Below are 20,407 nucleotides of genomic sequence, written 5' to 3'. Positions count from 1 at the left end.
CCTTCACTCTGGAGACCTCCTCCTTGTCCTCCTAAGCCTCCCTTCACTCTGGAGACCTCCTCCTTGTCCTCCTAAGCCTCCCTTCACTCTGGAGACCTCCTCCTTGCCCTCCTAACCCTCCCTTCAATCTGGAGACCTCCTCCTTGTCCTCCTAAGTCTCCCTTCACTCTGGAGAACTCCTCCTTGCCCTCCTAACCCTCCCCTCACTCTGGAGACCTCCTCCTTGTCTTCTAAGCCTCACTTTGTACTGGAGAACTCCTGCTTTTCTTCCTAAGCCTCTCTTCACTCTGAAGAACTCTCCTTGTCTTGCTAAACCTCCCTTCACTCTGGAGAACTCCTCCTCTTCCTAAACCTCCCTTCACTTTTGAGAACTCCCTTGTCTTCCCAAGCCTCCCTCTGCTTTGGATACCTCCTCCTTGTCTTCTAAGCTTCACTTTGCACTGAAGAACTCCTCCTTTTCTTCCTAAGCCTCTCTTCACTCTGGAGAACTCTCTCTTATCTTAAGCCTCCCTTTACTCTGCTGCTTGTACTGGAACACAGCAGTTCCAGGTAACTGAAGATCTGTTTCTGTTCCAGTAAGATTTAGAATCGTCCTGTCTGTGACTCCAGAGGTCATAGAACTGGGCCCTTTCCCAGGAATTCTGAGGCATTTTCTGGTAAGAGGGCCCCAAAAGTTAAAGTGACGAATGTCCTTGAACCTGTACAGCGAGAATCTCGTTCTTCCTTATATCTTTTCTCTTGAAGGAGTCTTTGCATGTTGGGCCCTGAAAGGCCCAGGCGTGAGGCCTAGTGGAACTTCCTGAGCCTAGCTAAAGTTTGGTGACCTGTCTCTGGCCAGCTATGAGTCAGCAAGACACCTAATGGCTTCTGGCCTGCCACCTCCATGTGGCAATTGTAATTACCATTTCAATAGTTAAAGTTTACTCTTCGCCCTTACCTCTGCCCCCATCCTAAAATCCCCGCCTTCTTCCCCAACATGATATAGGCAACTGTAATAAAGCGAGTTGTTTCTGTGAGTTCCTGCATTTAAAAGACTCCCGACTCTGTGGTTTTTCTCCTGTGGCCAGGAGAGGTTTCTGAGTCTTCCGACACTCATCATCCCCTCAACCCCTAGGGAGGAACCAGCAGGCCTGGTTCTTCCCTCGGTACTACCTACCTGACCTGGAAGGAGCCAAGCATCTGGCGCCTAACGTGCGGCTCTGGGACCCCGACAGATTAGTTCACCCTGTGAGGGGCAGTCTTTGAGGAGGTAATCGGTGTGTGCGGGTGAGCATATCCTCATGAGCTATGAGGCAGTCTTCATATTTAGTGCACTAAACTTTGCTTCTATAACCTGTACTTACTTGTCAACATCTCTTCCTTCCCTTTCTCTTCCTCTTCACCTTTGGTTCACAGGTGGCTTTTGTATTTCTAAAGGCTTGTGCTTCTCTCCCTCCCTCCCTCCTCCCCCCCCCCTCTCTGATTTGGCCTGTGAAGGCAGGCCAGCTTTTTCTGCCATTATGAAACTTCCCCTGGATCTGCAAGCTTCAATAAATATTCCTTCCTTCATAACTGTACCTGGTCTGGAAGTTTATCTCAGCAAACCTACTGATGAGCTGAGATGAACCTGACCATGTGGATGTTAATCTTTTGGAACCTTTGCTTTAAAAAAAATAGACATGGACTTGATGCCTACAACTGAAGGTGTCTTCTGGAGTGGTAAGCCAAATTTTATGGACTATTCAGATGAAAGTTTAAAAATTCTACATACAGACAGCATTAAACTTCGAAGCTTAGCTTATAAGCTTTCTAAGAGGAAAGAAAGACTACCGGGAACTTCGTTGGAACTAGGCTACTGGCATAAAAAAAGAGTTTAATCAAGGTTAAATATGTAACAGACTTACATGCTTAGCTAGAGATATTGGATTTAAAAATTAAAGATTTGTTTTTTCTTTGTTTTGGTTTCTCGAGGTAGGATTTCACTCTAGCCCAGGCTGACCTGAAATTCCCTATGAAGCCTCACGGTGGCCTAAAACTCATGGTAATTCTCCTACTTCCGCCTCCCAAGTGCTGGGATTAAAGGCGTGCACCACCACACCCGGCTGAGACTTAAGATTTTAAGCTAAAAAACCTCAAGCAAGTTAAAATTACAGACACTGAGACAAATTTTAGGTTATGATGGTTCATTTTACATTGTTTTAGTCTCTCCTTGCTATGCCTTTATACCAGTTAAAAATGTTTACTCTGTGCCTTTATATATTAGAAGTGTTTAACTTGTTTAATTTTACAAATCTCAACATCTTAAATTGGTCAAGACAGCGGGGACCTTTAAAATTGAACTGAGAACAATTTATAATAAATGCTAATTATAAATCTATTGGGAGCCAGGGGCGGAATTTGGTAATTTAAGTAGATGGCCCCCCTCCTGGCAGCTTGTACCCGACCCTCCCCTACTGGGAAATGGCGGGCAATCCACCTTCTAGGAGACTGCCATGTGGCTCCCTTGGACTGACCCAGGTGGAGACAGGGGAGACGTCCGCCATCTTGTGGTGACTGGGCTCACTGACCTTTTCCCACACCTACTGGACACTGGCATGTGCTGGAAAAAAAAAAATCTAAACATGCCATTAGTTATATGCTTCAATGTTTTGCCACTCTTGGGCTGCCTGATCAAATTAAAACAAATAATGGCTCCTACTTCGTAAGCAAGGCCTTTGTAGATTTTCTCTACACCTGGAAAATCTCACATTCCACTGGCATCCCATACAACCTCCGGGGCCAGGCTATTATTAAAAGATATAATCATGGGCTGGAGAGATGGCTTAGCAGTTAAGTGCTTGCCTGTGAAGCCTAAGGACCCAGGTGCGAAGCTTGACGTTAGCCAAATGCACAAGGGGGCACACGCATCTGGAATTGCTTTGCAGTGGCTAAAGGCCCTAACGTGCCCATTCTCTCTCCCTCTCTCTATCTGCCTCTTTCTCTGTCTGTCACTCTCAAATAAATAAAAATATTTTTTAAAAAAGATGTAATCAAACTCTCAAGTCTCAATTACAAAAACAAAAAGGGGAATCCTTACCCGCACACGACCAACTAAAAAGGGCCTTATTTACCCTAAATATTTTAATTTTTTTCTAACAATTTATAATGTGTGATGGCTATTGGGCTCCAGGAGCAGAATGTGATAATTTAAATAAATGGCCCCAATATATTCAATTGTTTATCTTAAGGTGTGATGGTGGGTTTCAGATTTCAATCTAAAGATATACAAAATGTGCCTAACAAGAGTTCCTAAAGTGTACTGTGGCTTTTGGCTTTAGGCTTGTACTTTTAATGTCTAACTATCCTTTATACTCACAGCTTTAAAGTAGTCCCTAAGAAAGCTCAAACTATAACTCCCTTTAAGATCTTGGGCTTGATCCTTACCATAGATACATACATAGATACCTGTTAGATACTGTATATATTAGGGTTAAAAGTTAAAACTCTTTTCGAATGTCATGTAGATTTTCAATGGATTTGTGTTTCTAAAAAAATATATAACAACAACTAACAGCATTGTGAAAATACATTTAAGAGATATTTGGCACAACGATAATATTTCCTTAGATCTGATTCCATTACATTCAGAGATTTTGTCTTTACAAAATAATCAGTTTATTTTTGATGCAGCTAAAGCTGCTGATGACTTACTATCTACTTTTAAGTCTGCCTTGCCTGGATGGAATTCTTTCACTTCTTAGATAGAAAGCTTTACTACTACAGATGTTTGTCTTTTACTCATTCTGTGTCTACTGCCCATACTCCTTAAATGCCTTTTAAGATCCTTTATGGATATCCATACAGAAATACATGGGATACAGCTACAGAAACGACCTCAGCCTCCTGAGACATTATCTTAAAGCTCCTACAGAGGCTGGTAGTCAAAGACAGGTAAAATTCTCTCGAGTTAGGTCAACCTAAAACAGGGCATGAATGATGGAATTCATGTACCGATGACGGGTAAGGCCTAAATATCGTAGAGAACAACCTAAGACAGACACAGTCTTTCTGCACCGAGGCCCGGAGGGGCCCGGTTCATAAAAAAATAATAAATAAAAAAGGGGGAATTGTCGGGAGCCATTTTGGCTGGACTTGTATCCATAGCTCTGGGCTTTCGGCAGCAACACTTTAGCAAAACTATAGCAAGGTTTTAGCAAAACTATAGCACCTACAGTAAGCAAGATTATGTATATTCAGTGTCAGGAAGCCATTCTGACAGCAAGACATTAGCACCTACATGTAAGCAAGAGTATGTCTATTCAGTGTCAAAGCCATTTGGCTGGCCTCAATAGTCTTTCGTACTGAGAAGTAATTAAAATACAAAAACTATGTTAACAGAAAGGAGTTTTTTGATAGAAACTATGTGAAGCTCATAAAAATTTTGTCCATGGGAAAAATTGTAAAAAGAAAAATACCCATTTGGGTACCAGCAAGAGACCTAAAATATTTGTCCCAACAAGGGGACACTGACAATCACTTCTAGGGAGTGTCCCGCCCCTGAGGACTGTTTCTAAAATGGTCCTTCACCCTGCTAAACTAGCTCCCTTCCTTGCGGATGATTGCTGGCTTTGCCTCCAATCTGGGCCTCTCCGGCTAATTACAGTACAGTTGCCCATATGACCTTAAAAAACTGCTCAGCCAACTTCCCCATCTCTGTCCAGCTTTTCCCAATGTTTCCTCTGGGCATTTGGGCCCCACCTTCCCCTAATAATTCCCGTCTAGATGTGAGATACATTCATCCTTCCTTCTGTACAAAACTAAGCCCAATGCTCAATGCTGCCCACCTTCTGGAATGGTTTATGTTTGCGGAGGCGAGATGGCCTATGACTTTCTGCCCAGCAATTGGACAGGCTTTGTGCCCCAGCCACCTTAATCCCAGATGTAGATATCATTCCTGAAAGCTAGATTCCCTGGCTGAGGTAGTCCTACAAAACAGGAGAGGACTAGACCTACTAATGGCCAAAAAGGGAGGCGTATGCTTGTTTTTACAGGAAAAATGCCACTTTTATACCAATAAATCGGGAATCATCCAGGACAAGATTAAGAGGCTCCAGGAAGACATGGAGAGGAAGCGATGGGAACCCCAGAACAACCTGCTGCGGACGGGCTTACGTGACTTCTTACCCTACCTCCTTCCTCTACCTGGACCCCTCCCCCTCCTTCCCCTTCTCCTTCTCCTCACTGTGGGGCCTTGTGTAATTAACAAAATTACACAATTTATTCACCAGTGGCTAGAGGCAATAAAACTTCATCAGGCCGAGATATCACAGGCCGACAACTCAGGAATTAAGTTCCTCAGATGACCCACTGCCACCTCCCCTGCCCTCCATGTGACCAATGACAGGCAAGATCCCCAGAGGGGACAACCTAAGACAGGCCATGGAGTGGGTTCTCAGCGAGCTAAACACCTGGTACTCAATGACGGGTAAGATCCCCAGAGGGGGACGACCTAAGACAGGGGCCATGGTGACTAATGCTCTTACAAAAACAAAAGGAGGAGATGTTGGGCCCTGAAAGGCCCAGGCGTGAGGCCTAGTGGAACTTCCTGTGCCTAGCTAAAGTTTGGCGACCTGTCTCTGGCCAGCTATGAGTCAGCAAGATGCCTAATGGCTTCTGGCCTGCTACCTCTGCTTGGCAATTGTAATTACCATTTCAATAGTTAAAGTTTACTATTGGCTCTTACCTCTTCCCCCATCCTAAAATCCCCACCTTTGTCCCCAACATGATATAGGCAACTGCTCAGAGTAATAAAATGAGTTGTTTCTGCGAGTTCCTGTATTGAAAAGACTCCCGACTCAGTGTGGTTTTTCTCCGGTGACCAGGAGAGGTTTCAGAGTTGACCCATTCCCTCAACCCCTAGGGAGGAACCAGCAGGCCTGGTACTTCCCTGGGCACTACCTGACCGGGAAGGAGCCCGGCATTTGCAAACTCATTTTGTTAGAGGCCAGGAAAGCAAGGTGTGGTGGTTTGATGCAGGTGTCCCCATAAACTTTTGTATTCTGAATTCTAGGTCCCCAGCTGGGGCAATTTGGGAATTGGATCCTCCTGAAGGCAGTTTATAGTTGGTAGAGGGCCTATAGCAAGCTTCCCTCTGCCAGTGTTTGGCACTCTCCTGCTGCTGTTGTTCTGCTGATGTTGGACAGGAGGTGATGTCCACCCTCTGTTCATGCTATCATTTTCCCCTGCCATCATGGAGTTTTCCCTTGAGTTTGTAAACCAAAATAAACCCTTTCCTCTCACAAGTTGCTCTTGGTTGGGTGTTTTTTTGTTTTTTTGGTTTTTTTTGTCAGCAACACAAAGCTGACTACAACACAAGGAGAAAGTCTGATTTTTCCCTAATGCCCTTTTCTAGAAAAGAAAAGTAAGGGATATAATGACTTTCCTTCCTGAAAACCCAATGGCATCTAGATGCCTGGTATCAGTGCTGAACAGTAAACTCCCTTAAAACACCCTAATCTGAGTTTCTAGGAAGAATTTCCCATTTCCAGAAACCCTGCCCCTGCCTCCTCTGAGGCAGAAGCTATATATTTTTTCCTTCTCTTAAGTTCTTTAAGCTCTATCTCTATCATTAGAACTTATTAAAGTTCTAATGATAAAATCTTTCTAAACTTTGTCATAGTGTGTGGGTTTCATTTGTCAAGTTCCTAAGACAAGAATCTGTAGTGACTAATTCAATGGAAACTTAGTGACTGTGTGTCCGGTACCTTAGATCTTGAGTTATTGCCTACCCAAGAGCCACTCTTTTAAGACACTATAGAATTCCCCTATCAATACCCAATCAATACAAAAGGCTAACCTAACTGCTCTCATTACAGCTTCAACTGGGAGCAGGAATGAGACTAACATCAGCCTATGATTTCCATGTGACCCATGTCCCTACAGCCACTGGTTGAAAAAAGGGTCTCCTAACTGTTCATATGCTGATCAAACATGTCCCTGAGATTCTAGTCCTAACATAACAGTTCAAGGCCCACCAGAAGAAGCACTCTGACATTTCTCTAGATAACAGGCCAAACAAGCAGTCTGACTACCACCCAGGCTATCTTAGTTCATAATCACACTCTCCTACTACCACACTATACCACCTCAGGAACCATGGCTTCACAAACAACCCAAAGGGATGGCCAAAAAGCCTAGTAACAAGCTGTTACTCCCTGAATCCTCCCAATGAAAGATCTGTAAGAGTTCCTTCGGGCCACACATCTGGGGACTAAGCCCCTCCAAATTTTAATTGAGTCTCTGCACAGGCATTGAAATTCCTCACACCTTGCAGTCCATTTCAAAGCTTCTCCATGTTCAAACAGACCCCCTCTTCCTTTTAGAGCCTGTCCAGTAAAGGGGAGCTATATTGAGTCAAGACTGGCAAATAGATTTCTAGTAATAGGACAGCTCTTCTGGGAAGGTCAAAAGAACTAAATCTAACTTTGAAGAGAAGTCACACTTGAAACTCAACAGGTTTGGTCCATTCTCCTAACTTCACTTTTATGAGCTTGCAATACTTCTAAGTCTACAACCCATCTTAGCCAGCCCATTTGAAGTCCTTTATGTTAAGCATTCCAAGCCTACCAGATCCAGGGACTCATTATCTTAGCATGTTACATCAATGGGGCAGGCAATCAAGACTGTTCTGGATTACCAGGATAAGTACAGCCCCAAGCCTGACACTACCTTTTCAGGACCTACCTCCTCATTAACCCATTAAAACCTCCTAGAGGACAAAAGGCCACTCACAACTGTCTGGACCATAACCTATTAAGACCTCCATCTCCAACTGTAGAGTCAGGTTACTAGGCCTGTCACAGTGGACTGATCTGTCCACACATCAAAGTATTCCATCTTCAGCTAAAGTAGTCTAGTCAAGTGAGATCAAACTAAATCTCACCATCACACACCTCTAGCCCATGGGGTTATCACTTTCTCAAATTATGATCCAAATCTATATATATACATATTTGGGGAGTAGATTTTCAAGGTAGGGTCTCACTCTAGCCCAGGCTGACCTGGAACTCACTATGCAGTTTCAGGATGGCCTCAAACTCACAGTAATCCTACTACCTCTGAACTCCAATGTATTGGGATTAAAAAGTACGAGCCACCACGCTGAAGATTTACTTTTTGTAGTAGGTGGTAGTTATTGCAGAGACTCATAACTGATGAAACTCTAAACAATAAGTGACTGTTGAGTCCTCAGCCCTAAAGGGAACATTTATATCACACCCTCCACAGCTCAAGGACATGGCAGAAAAGGAGGAGGAAAGAACATAAGAGCTAAAGGATGGGGAGGAGTGGTGTGGAATGGTGTCTTCTGCACATGACATAGCCATTGCACAAATGAACTCAAGGAACTGTGATTACCTGCACAAGATACAAAAGATTGGGCCTGTCAACATTCTGCCATGGATAGGAGAGTGTCCCTGAGGAGCTGCTGACAGTTAACACTTGCCAGGGAAAGTAGAGTCATTTTTCTGAGTGGTGTGGCCACTGGTAAGTTGCCCATACACCCATAATAACCCTCCATCCATACAAATGCAAGCAACCTTCATTAAACAGAGTGAGTCACAGAATCAAACAAACAAAAGACATCAAAGTAGGAAGGAAACTAGCTGGAAAGAAGAGGTTCAATGGAAGTGGGAGAACAAGAGAAGATAATTGGGGAATGGGCTTAAAATACACCATATACATGTATACAATTGTCAAAACAATTTTTAGTTAGTTTAACTATATAAATTTTGTAAGCAGTTTTAACCCCTATGTTTTGGGCTTGTCTTCCAAAAACAGACAATTCTTTACAAACCCCCCCCCCCCCGAGATAGGGTCTCACTCTAGCCCAGGCTAACCTAGAACTCACTCCGTATTCCCAAGCTGGCCATGAACTAACAATGATCCTCTTACCTCAACCTCTCAAGTGCCGAGATTAAAAGTGTGCACCAGCTGGTCGGGAGGCAGAGGTAGGAGGATCACTGTGAATTCAAGGCCACCCTGAGACTACATAGTTAATTCTAGGTCAGCCTGAGCCAGAGTAAGACCCTACCTCGGGGGAAAAAAAAAGTGTGCACCACCACCTCCAGCTACATTCAAACTATTAATACCGTAAGTGGGACAAGGTTTCTAAACAGCATATGTATACTAGACAGGGTGACTAAATATCTTTCCAATAAGAGAAAGGTCTTAACATTTATTCCAAACATTTCTATTATAAATCTCAAATTGCCAATCTTACCTTAAACAAATATTTGTATTTATTTAAGAGACAGACAGAGATAGAGTGAGCATGAGCACACCAGGGCCTCCTGCCACTGCAAACAAACTCTAAATATATGTGCCACTTTGTGACCTGGGTATTGGGAAACACAGATCATCAGGCTTTCTAAGCAAGTGCCCTTAACCACTGATCCATCCCTCCAGCTTAATTTTACATTTTTATCTCTGAAAAAAAAATATTTTTCCTAAATTGTCCTGACAGTGTCAGCAGATGCCTTGAACTATGCTTAAAGAAATGCCATGTGCATGCTGCAAAGGTCTTTTTCATTCCTCACTAGTCTCTCACATCAGGCAAACTTTGTTTCTTGGGGGCATAGGATTTGCTTTTATTTGTGTTCTAAGTGAGGTGCTTCTATGGGTTCCTTTCTGTTTACTTTTGATAAACAATTTGCCTATAGCAATGGTTAGTTCATGTGATAGGCATTTATTTCATGCAAAATTAACTTTACTTTATCCTTACACTATTGCCCTCCCTTCTCATTCATTTATATAATCTTATTTTGGTTCTTAATCATTAAGCTGCCTCGAATTATTTTCAAATCAAATCAAAAGCTAAGATACTAGCTTCAGCAGCATATATACTGGCACAGTAATGACACAAGATCACCACTGGCCCCACGCAAGACTGGCATGCAAGTTCATAAAACATTCCACATTTTTCTATTTATTTGAAGGCGACAGACAGACAGAGAGACAGAAAGAGGCAGAGAGGGAGAGGGAGAGAGAGAGAATGGGCACATCAGGGCTTCCAGACACTGCAAAAGAACTCCAGATGCATGTGCCACCTTGTTGCATCTGGCCTCATACTAGGGTCCTTAGGCTTCACAGGCAATCATTTAACTGCTAAGCCATTTCCCAAGCCCAGCATCCCACATTTTTTTGATATAAGAACAGTCATATAGACCAATGAAACAAAGAAAGGACCCAGAAATAAGACATCTAGCTACAGTCACCTATTTTTTTTTGATGATGCCAGAAGCAAACATTGAAGAAAAAAACAGCCTTTTAAACAAACTGTACTACAATGTCAGGAGCCATAGAGCAAAAGCCTCTCCATTTTGCCTGGGCCTGCTCATAAACTGACTCATTACTCAGAAAGCTTTCTGCTAGGTACTTCTGGAACTGGTCAGCAGACTACTTACAGAATCTTATCTTTTGCAAAAAGCCAGTTTATGGTCAGGATGTGAAACCTGGTGCAGTCAGGATGTTAAGCCAGTTAGGCAAGATGAGATGAACACCTAATTACACCCCCTCTAGGTTTCCTGACAAGTCCTTGCCCTGGCCACGTCCCCTTCCCCCTACAACTTCTTGCCCTGGCCACGTCCCCTTCTCCCTACAACCCTATATAAACCTACATGTAAGAATAAACTCTCGAGGCCGTGACAAACATCTAGCATGGTCTCCTTCTTGTGTCTGTTTGCCTACTTTCATTCAGTTTGATTTTCACCTCGCTTCTTTGTTCGACTCCCCGCTGGCCGAGGCACTACAAAAACTGTATTTCCACATGCAGAAGAATGAAAGTAGACTCATATATCTAACCATGTACAAAAATCAGTTCAAAATGGAGCAAGACCTTAATATAAGATCGGAAACTTTGAAACCACTAGTGGAAAAGTCAAATAAAACACTTTAAGATATACATATAGGCAAGCATTTTCCTAAAGGGACTCCAGGCACAAGACATAATGATCAGATTTGACAAATGGGATAACATGAAGTTTAAAAAGGCTTTTGCACAACAACCAACAGTCACTAGAGTGAAGAGACAGCCTACAAAACAAGGGGGAAAAGGGCTGGAGGGATTGCTTAGTGGCTAAGGCATTTGACTGCAAAGTCAAAGGACCCTGGGTTGAATTCCCCAGGACCCACGTTAGCCAGATGCACAAGGGGGTGCGTACATCTGGAGCTTATTTGCAGTGGCTGGAGGCCCTAGTATGCCCATTCTCTCTCTATATCTCCCTCTCTCTCTGTGTCAAATTAATTAATTAATTAATTAATTAATTAATTAATATTTTTTAAATGAGGGGAAAAAATGTTCCCAGCTACATGGTCAGAGGATTACAAACAAACTACATAAACACCACCAAAAGCTCAATTCATTCCATAAACATATGGACTAATGAAATGGACAATTCTCAAAGGCAGAAATATAAAATGGCCAACAAATACTTGAAAAGGTGAGCATCATCTTTAGCCATTGGGGAAATGCAAATTGAATCTGCCTTGAAGTTGTGGTTGCTCAGGTCTTTAATGTGGCTAGGTAGAAGGATGACCATGAGTTTGAAGTTAGCCTTGACTAGAGTGAGAACCTGCTTCAAAAAGATAAAAAACTTGGGCTTAGTGGTTAAGACATTTGCCTGCAAATCCAGAGGACCTCAGTTCAATTCCCCAGTACCCATGTAAGACAGATGCACAAGGGGACACATGCATACATGCATATGGAGTTCACTTGCAGTGGCTGGAGGCCCTGGCGCACTCATTCTCTCTCTATGTGTATATGTGTTTGCCTCTTTCACTCTCTCAAATAAATAAATGAAGATTAAATTAAAAAAAAAAAAAAAAGTAGCCGGGCATGCCAGTATACATCTTTGGTCCTAGCACTCAAGAGGCTTAGGTAGGAGGATCCCTGTGAATTCAAGACTAACCCAGGGCTACAGAGTAATAAACCCCAGTCAGCCTAAGCTAGAAATCAGACCTTAAAAAAGAAGAGAAATAAAGAAAGAAAGGAAAAGGGGTGGGGGGACTGCTTTGAGACTCCAGCTCATCCCAATCAAAATCAATACCATCAGGAAAACAAATTATAACACATGTTGGCCAGGATGTAAGGAAAGAGGATCACATATCACTGTTGGTGGGAATGTGAACTTGTGTTGCCACTATAGAAGTTAGTATAGAGGTTCCTGAAGAACAAAACAAAGAAGCAAACAAAAAACCCTAAATAAAGAACTACCATATGACCCAGCTATAACATACTTAGGTATATATCAAAAAAATTCTATTGAAAGTCTTGTCAACCACATAAAGATACTTCTACATCCATGTTTATAGCTGCACTATTCACAATAGCCAGAAAATGAAATCAGCCTAGATGTCCACAAAGAATAAAAGGATATCAATAAAAGGATAAAGAGAGCCAGGTGTGGTGATGCACACCTCTAATGCCAGCACTTGGGAGGCAGAGATAGGAGTATTGCCTTGAGTTCAAGGCCATCCTGAGACTACAAAGTGAACTAATTCCAGGTCAGACTGAGCTAGAGTGAAACCCTACCTCAAAACACAGCAAAAGATAAAGAATTTGCATTTATACATGACAAATTTTATTCAGATTAAAAATATGAAATCAATATATTTCCTACATTTTTAGGAAAATGGATGGAAATGGAAATTTTCGTACTAGGCAAAATAAACCATACTTAGACAAATACTATGTTTTCTCTCATATGTAGAACCTAAAATTAAAAGCAAATGCATGTGTGTGTTGTGAATGCATGCACACTCAAGTGCATGTGGATGTGTGGATGTGGTCAAGAAACTAAAAAAGAGGATAATGAATTACATGTGATATGAAAGTAGAATAACGGACTGTCTAAGGGAAGGAAGGAAAGCAGGAAGAAAGGTATGAGAATACCAGAAGAAGGCAACGGTGGAAGAAGAGGTTAAGTTTAGACAAAGTATAATTACATATATATATGTAAAAATGCCATAATGAAACCCCTTACGTTGGTTTGCTGACTTTAAAATATAACAAAAGCTTAAAAAGGAAAAAGCTAAATATTAAAAAGAGATAAGAATAGTGGTATTAAATTGGGTATGGTGGTGTGGTATGTGTCTTTAATCCCACTACTCAGGAGGATCACTGTGAATTTGAGGCCAGCCTGGGGCTACAGAGTGAGTTCCAGGTCAGTTTGAGCTACAGTAAGATCCCACTTCAAAAATGAAAATAGAATAGTGATATTTACAGAAATGAAATAGAGCCGTAATTCAATTCATATTAGCTAGTGAGAGTGGATTTGAGTTCAGTTACTCTATGCTGGTGGCATGAAGTCAACTGTGATAAAAGCACTCTAAAGACATCAGCAAATAAAACCAATCAGGTCTTTTAAATCTTAAAGTATTAGTTCACCAATAAACCACTAATTTTGCTTCCAATTTTCAGAGACACAGTATTAATTAACATATTCATTTATTTATGAGAGGAAAAAGACAGAAAAAGAGAGAGAGAAAATGGATGGGTACACATCAGGGCCTCTAGCCACAGCAAATGAACAGACACATGCATCACCTTTACATGGGCACTGGGAAATCAAACCAGGTCCTTGGAGGCAAGGACCTTAACTGTTGAGCCATCACTCCAACACCCTCATTAACAGATTTAATTACAATTTCTTAACCATTTGCATTAAATTAGCATCAACTATTTAATAATCTCCAAACTTGGCAAGTGCACAGATAGGGAAGTGGCTTACACACTTCACAGCATCAGAGAAAGTACAAAGAGGTCTGAGTCCCAATAAACTCTTCATTGGCAGATTGCCAAAGATGTAATGTTCTCTAAGTAGGCTGATCCTTTTAAAGACTGAACTACTGCTCAACAGCACCACAGGCTGGGGACCAAGCCTTGAACACATGGGCCTTTTGGGGAGAATACAGGCCTCCAAGTCCCCTTTAACTTCCTCACTACATTTGCTAAGTCCCAGTGTTTCTCCTACCATCACCCCTATTGGCTCTGCTTGTCTTACTTCAACCGAACTATAGACACAAATGTGTCTAATCTGCCTCTTTCACTCACTGCTTTATACTCTAACAGAATACTACTCTACTATTTAGCCATTACCTCACATTCATCTCACAGGCAAATTTAGTAAGAAGATTTAAAACACAAACAAACAAACAAACAAAAAACCCTTAACACATTCCTGCCTTTGCTGAGACTTGGCAAGGGGGCAGGAGACTCTAGGTTGCAATGATGAAAAGAATCCAGGAAAGAAATTCTAGTACAGAGTACAAGTTCATGTCGATATGTCGAAGAGTTAAAGAATAAATGATAAGCCAAGAATGGTGACACATGCCTACTACTTAGAGGAGACCGAAGCAGGAGAATCTATGCATTTAAGGCCATCTCTAGTAAGACCTTATCTCAAAAAGCAATAAATAAATAATGATTTTGTAAAAAAAAAAAAAAAAAAGCAAACTGCCTCTGATTTGTAATGGTTCATCTATAATTTCCAAATTTTATGATGGTAATCTTACACATTCAATAGAAAACATCCTCTGAATTCTGATCCCACCCCCACCCCCCTAGAGCAGATGATACACTGTTTGACACTCTGGATGCTGAGCAGAGGCAGTTCCATGGTTCCCATCTGACAGCAAGGAAAAACAACCTAAGCCACAGGATACTGTGTACCTAACTGATGAAGCTCAGGAAGTTAGGGGTATTAAGTGCATTACCAACTTAAAAGATATTTTCAATTTATGATGGAATCTGTCAGGATGTGGCCCCACTAACAATGTACAAAATTTTCCTACTGAAGAGGAAGAACTTCAAGAGGTTTATCGTATTTGGTGACTCCCAGACTACAATAGCTAAATGTAAATCTAATATAATCTTTCAAAAACATACTCTTTGCTTGATTGTTCTTCCTGCTGAAAGCAAGGACAAACTTAACAGAGATGTTGTCAACTCTATGAATAAGTGCTACTCATTACTGGTAACTCATGTAAGAACAAATGATAATGCAGGGAGGGGGGCAGGAACCATCATTAAAGATGATGAAGCTAAGGACTATGTCTTGTACAGTATTGAACTCATTACAATTCTGGGAAAACTGAAACAAAACAGAAACAAGCTTCACAACTTAGCACATTCATTTCCCCTCCAACAGCAGGGGCTTTAAAACTGAAATTAAAACATAAAACAAATGAAAATATGTCTACACAGGTCCTGAGAATGTTTTTCTTGATCACAGATACAGATATGAAACATGGAGCTTTTGATTTCCAAAACACTTATTGGCTTATTCAAAAATGAAAAAAAAAAAAAAAAGGTGTGGGCTGGAGGGATGGCTTAACAGTTAAGGCACTTGCCTACAAAGCCAAAGGACCTTGGTTCAATTCCCCAGGACCCACTTAAGCCAGATGCACAAGGTGGCGCATGTGTCTGGAGTTTGTTTGCAGTGGCTGGATGCCCTAGCGCGCCCATTCTTCCCCCAACCCCGCTCAAATAAAGAAAAAGAAAAAAAGAATGAAAGGAAAAGAAAATAATATGGTTGAGCACAAGAAGAAGGTCCTTATGCTAAAGACACCTGAAGATGACAGAGAAAAGATAGAGGAGTTGAAAGAGCTTTCTATCATTTCTGCTTCCCCTAAGATCCATCTTTGAAGGTCAGAGTCAGCAAGCTGAAGAAAAGGACTACTAATTAGGAATACACTCCTTTTTCTTAAACTCCAGCCCAAACCAATGGGTTTAGTTTTTAAAGCATTATATAATCTGTATGCATTATGAATACTGGCTACTGAGAGAACAAAAAAGGATGTGTAAAATGCCTGTGTATATGGCACTACTTGATTACTGTTTTGGAAGCTCAATATTTCTGAAATCAGAAAAACTTCCACTGTACTCCTATGGTTCATCCAGGAGACTCCATCAAAGCTCTGTCAGGAAGAAATAAGGATGGGACTGGAGGGATGGCTTAGTGGTGGAAGCACTTGCCTACAAAGCCACAGGACCTAGGCTCAATTCCCCAAGACAAACATAAGCCAGCCACACAAGGTGGTGCATGTGTCTGGAGATCATTTGCAGCAGCTGGAGGTCTTGGCATGTCTATTCTCTCTCACTCTCTCTCTCTCTCTCTGATAAATAAATAAAAATAAAAATTGCTGGGCATGGTAGAGGAAAAAAGAAAGAAAAAAGAGTATATCACAAAATTTCATTCAAAGCTCATCAATACCTAGATCATTTCAGGCCCAATAAGTATCAGGAAAATGTTAAATCATTCTGTAGGGACTCCATGTAACAAAGCTTATCCTAAAAATCCTTCTTTACCAGAATCCTGACAACTCGACCTAAAATATTTATTACTATTCAATTACTTGGTACCTTTTCTGTCTCACTAGATCATAAACCTGAGTGGGTTGACCCTGGAGTTGCCTTGTTTGGCAAACCATGTAGTTCAATACATTTCCTGATCACTGAAAGACTACAATCAGCACTCAACACAAATGGGGTGGCTTTTGAATGAAGAAACATTAAAATTGAGTTGCTAAGAGAACCAATTCATCCTCCTTCTCTGTTGTGCAAATATTTCCATTATCACTTCAACCCTACATATAAGCTTGTCTCTAAAGGTGGAATTAAACTAAAATTCTATTAGGATTTCAGTTCATTTGGACTTTAGTTTTTATTTACAACGAACAGCTCTTAAGACATGTATCTTTTCCCATTACAATTAAGCAGTCTGAGCACAGAAGGCACTGGGGGCACCCCAGTTCCTCCAGACCAGCTTCTACCATCCACTATGATTCCAGTATAGTAACCTCTTCTCTTGTCCCTCAAGCTTTGTGGACTGGTCTGTCCATGGTGGCCAGCATACATTCCAGAGTCATGTTTCCTTTAGGGTCTATATGTGATACCATTAATGTGTCTGTCTGTCCAGCCTGGCTACAGCTGGGTGACCCTGTGGCCTGTAAATCTGTGCCCACTTATCCATATGCTAGTAATCCAAATAAATAATCAAGATCAATGATGAACTTTCATTTCCAAACACAGTAACAAAATAATATTTTTAATTCATGTATAGCTATGTTAGAACATGTATTGTTAAAAAGAATACAGGTCATAATAGTTTTCCTTTAAAATGTTTGCAAGTAAGGAGATGCCCAAAGTTAGCTGTACAAAAGCAGAACAAACAAATACAATAAACTTGCACAATTTCCATTGTAGTGGAATTTTTAAAAGCCAATCAAACTGTTACACAATCTCATCAAGAACTAAGTACCACCGGGAAGCTAGATAGTAACCCCTAGCACATATAAGGAATAAATTAAAAGAAGCTGATTATAGGGCAGGAGAGATGGCTTAGCGGTTAAACGCTTGCCTGTGAAGCCTAAGGACCCACATTAGCCAGATGCACAAGGGGGCGCACACCATCTGGAGCTCATTTGCAGTGGCTGGAAACCCTGGCGCGCGCTCTCTCTCTCTCTCTTTCTCTCTCTCTCTCCCCCCTCCCTCCCTCCCTCCCTCTCTCTCTCCCTCTCTATCTGCCTCCTTCTCTCTCTGTCACTCTCAAATAAATAAAAATGAAGAAAAAAATTTTTTTTAAAGAAGCTGATTATAAATACTTACACAATCATTTCTGTAAGCCATGTGGATTTACAAAAATAAAAACAGAACAATCTTTATGTCAATGTTTTGATAGTATAAACACCAGGCAAGGTCTTCCATAAGATTTGCAGGTAGAGATAAAGGCACAGTAAGAGTAAGGTTGAGAGATCACAACTGGATAAGCAAACAATGCTATTCAAGATTGTGCCATTTCCTAAAGGCTTCCATAGTTAGCCTTCTCCTCCTCAACAAAATCACTGATGGCTAATATGATACCCTTTAGGTGCACTTTATTTCCGGATAAAGCAAATCTAATTAATTAGGTATAATATGTAGGAACACAGAGATTTTAAGGTTTAAGAATAAAAGCCAATTTAACTAGATGAAATTCAGCGTGCGCACGCACACGCGCGCGCGCACACACATAGTATCACACATAATCAATGGTACCTGGAAAGAATACAGCTGGAGGATTCAGTTGCCTACATACTCAACAAAGGCTATTAATGAAATGCAATTGTCAAAATAAGGTCTGCTTTTGGTGTCACAATTTCAAAGGCATGGAAAGAAAATTAGGAAAGCAAAAGATTTAGAAACTATATTAAATTCACAAAATAGGCACAAGGAGCAATGCTCCTCTAGTTTGTAAAGAAGTAACTGTATATATTTTTGACAGAATAAAGGGTATTAAATAGATGTCACAGAAAAATCTTCCTGATCCAAACAATAAATCATACAAAAGTGGAAGGACTAGACTGTGATACAGTAAAGCTATTGCAAGAAGGACTTTTTTGTTTGTTTGGTTGGTTGGCTTTTTGAGGTAGGGTTTCACTCTAGTCCAGGCTGACCGGGAATTCACTATGTAGTCTCAGGGTGGCCTCAAACTCATGGCCATCCCCCTACCTCTGCCTCCTGAGTGATGAGATTAAAGGTGTGCACCACCACACCCAGCTCTCCTCCAATCCTTCTTTAAAGAAAAGGAGTCATTAATATATGTGACCTCCAGATTTCAAGCAAAAACTGATGTCATAAATATGAGAAAATAATTACTTTGGATGATCTAAAGCAAAACTTGTTTACCTTTTTAACAAATGGTCTAACAAGTATTCTGAAAATAAGAAAGGAATATAGAAAATATTGTCTCAGTATCACCCTAATGAAAGAATCAGTCACTTGTGAAGCTTTACTCAAAGTTATTTTTTAGTCTTAATTATAGAAGTTAACTTGCAAAATTAAAAGACTAAAGGAGGACTGGAGAGATGGTTTAGCGGTTAAGCACTGGCCTATGAAGCCTAAGGACCCCCGGCTCGATTCCCCAGGACCCACATTAGCCAGATGCACAAGGTGGCGCATGCATCTGGAGTTCCTTTGCAGTGGCTGAAGGCCCTGGCACACCCATTCTCTTTCTCTGCCTCTTTCTCTCTTTGTCACTCTCAAATAAATAAATAAATAAATAAATAAAAATAAAAGACTAAAGGAAACCTATATGCAGGCATTAACAAGCCTGTATGCTGTTTAACTTATGCCATATTGTGGTCCTTCCAATTTGTTATCTTTCCATTACTGAAGATAGTAAAGACATTAATCGTGAAGGATGGGGACATTGTATTAGAGATCATGAGACAGGCACATCAATGGTAGCTTGTGCACATTTAATCTCAACTTTTAGAGCTTGTGGTATGAAGTAGCCAAAAGCAGGTAAAGAGAAAAGTTCTCCCAGAAATTTCTGCTTCAGAGGAAAAAATGGGCATGTGTGGGGTGTCTACTTCACCATGACTACTTTTAATAGTTTCACCATCAGCTAACAAGTTAGAACTTGTTTTCTAGTAATTTATTTAGGTATTGTTAAAATGCTTTCATTATTAGTTTCCAAAGATGCTTCCCTTCCTCTCAAATGGTTAATTAACTTGAATTTAACTCATATACATCTAAGAAAGGAAAAAGTTCTCAAAAGGTGTCTGCTTTTTTTCCTATATCTGTTAATGACAGATAGTTTAGAATTTGTTTATTTTCTGGAAGGGTTTCTACCCACCCATCTCAACCCTCCCCATTTATTTGGTAGCTTAGAAGGGGAGGGAGGAGACAAAAGCAAAGGAGAGAACACTTGCCAAATACAACTTCTATTTGCAATCACACCTGTGAAAGCGGCTATGTTTCTGTTAGATCCTTCAAATGGCATTCTGATTTCCCCTATGATCATATACATCTGTGTCCAAAGGTACACTTTTTGGGGAAATCATGGTGTACCTTAGCAGTAGTGCAAATACGCAACAACTGGCAAGTCTCGTTCCATACAAGAATCTGGCAACAGCTACTATGAAGACAATGTTACAACCATGATGGTGGGAAGAGTGAAGGAGAAATAGGAGCTAGATAGTTGTATTTTTAGTTAGCCAGTTAGGGAGAGGCCCAAAGAGAATTCAGCATCTGATCCAGTCCAGTCTTATCCCTCGGCAACAGCACCCTCTACTCAGATATGCTGGCCTCTTTTGGGCTCCAAGCTCTGAGTCCCAATCAATCAGCTCTCTATCTCAGACTCACCTGAGCCTGATGGTAAAGCCCACCCCAAAAAGCTGTAAGAGGTTCACCATTTGAGCAAGGGCTTCTTATCTGTCATTTCTATTCACCTGAACCTCAGAGTCCCTGTATCAATAAGGCCTTCCCCCATTCTGGCTGCTGAGATGGGGGTAAGATATATATTTTTTATTTCTCATTATTTCCTTTTAGCTTTCTTTTACAGCTCTGGCCCCTTTTTAATTTCCCTGAAAAGTCCCTTCATGTCTCCCCTCCAGTCTCATGCTCAGC

At 41.1% G+C, this 20,407-nt stretch overlaps 1 protein-coding gene across 8 annotated transcripts in view; it reads right to left on the bottom strand.

Moving 5' to 3' along the window:
* Pphln1 (periphilin 1) overlaps positions 1–20,407 on the bottom strand; it is a 171,779-nt gene that overhangs the window by 79,377 nt on the left and 71,995 nt on the right. The gene's annotated exons all lie outside the window — the stretch shown is intronic.

This window comes from Jaculus jaculus, chromosome 6 (assembly GCF_020740685.1).
Source record: "Jaculus jaculus isolate mJacJac1 chromosome 6, mJacJac1.mat.Y.cur, whole genome shotgun sequence".
NCBI lineage: Eukaryota > Metazoa > Chordata > Mammalia > Rodentia > Dipodidae > Jaculus > Jaculus jaculus.
This window is presented reverse-complemented; position numbering and strand designations above follow the sequence as displayed.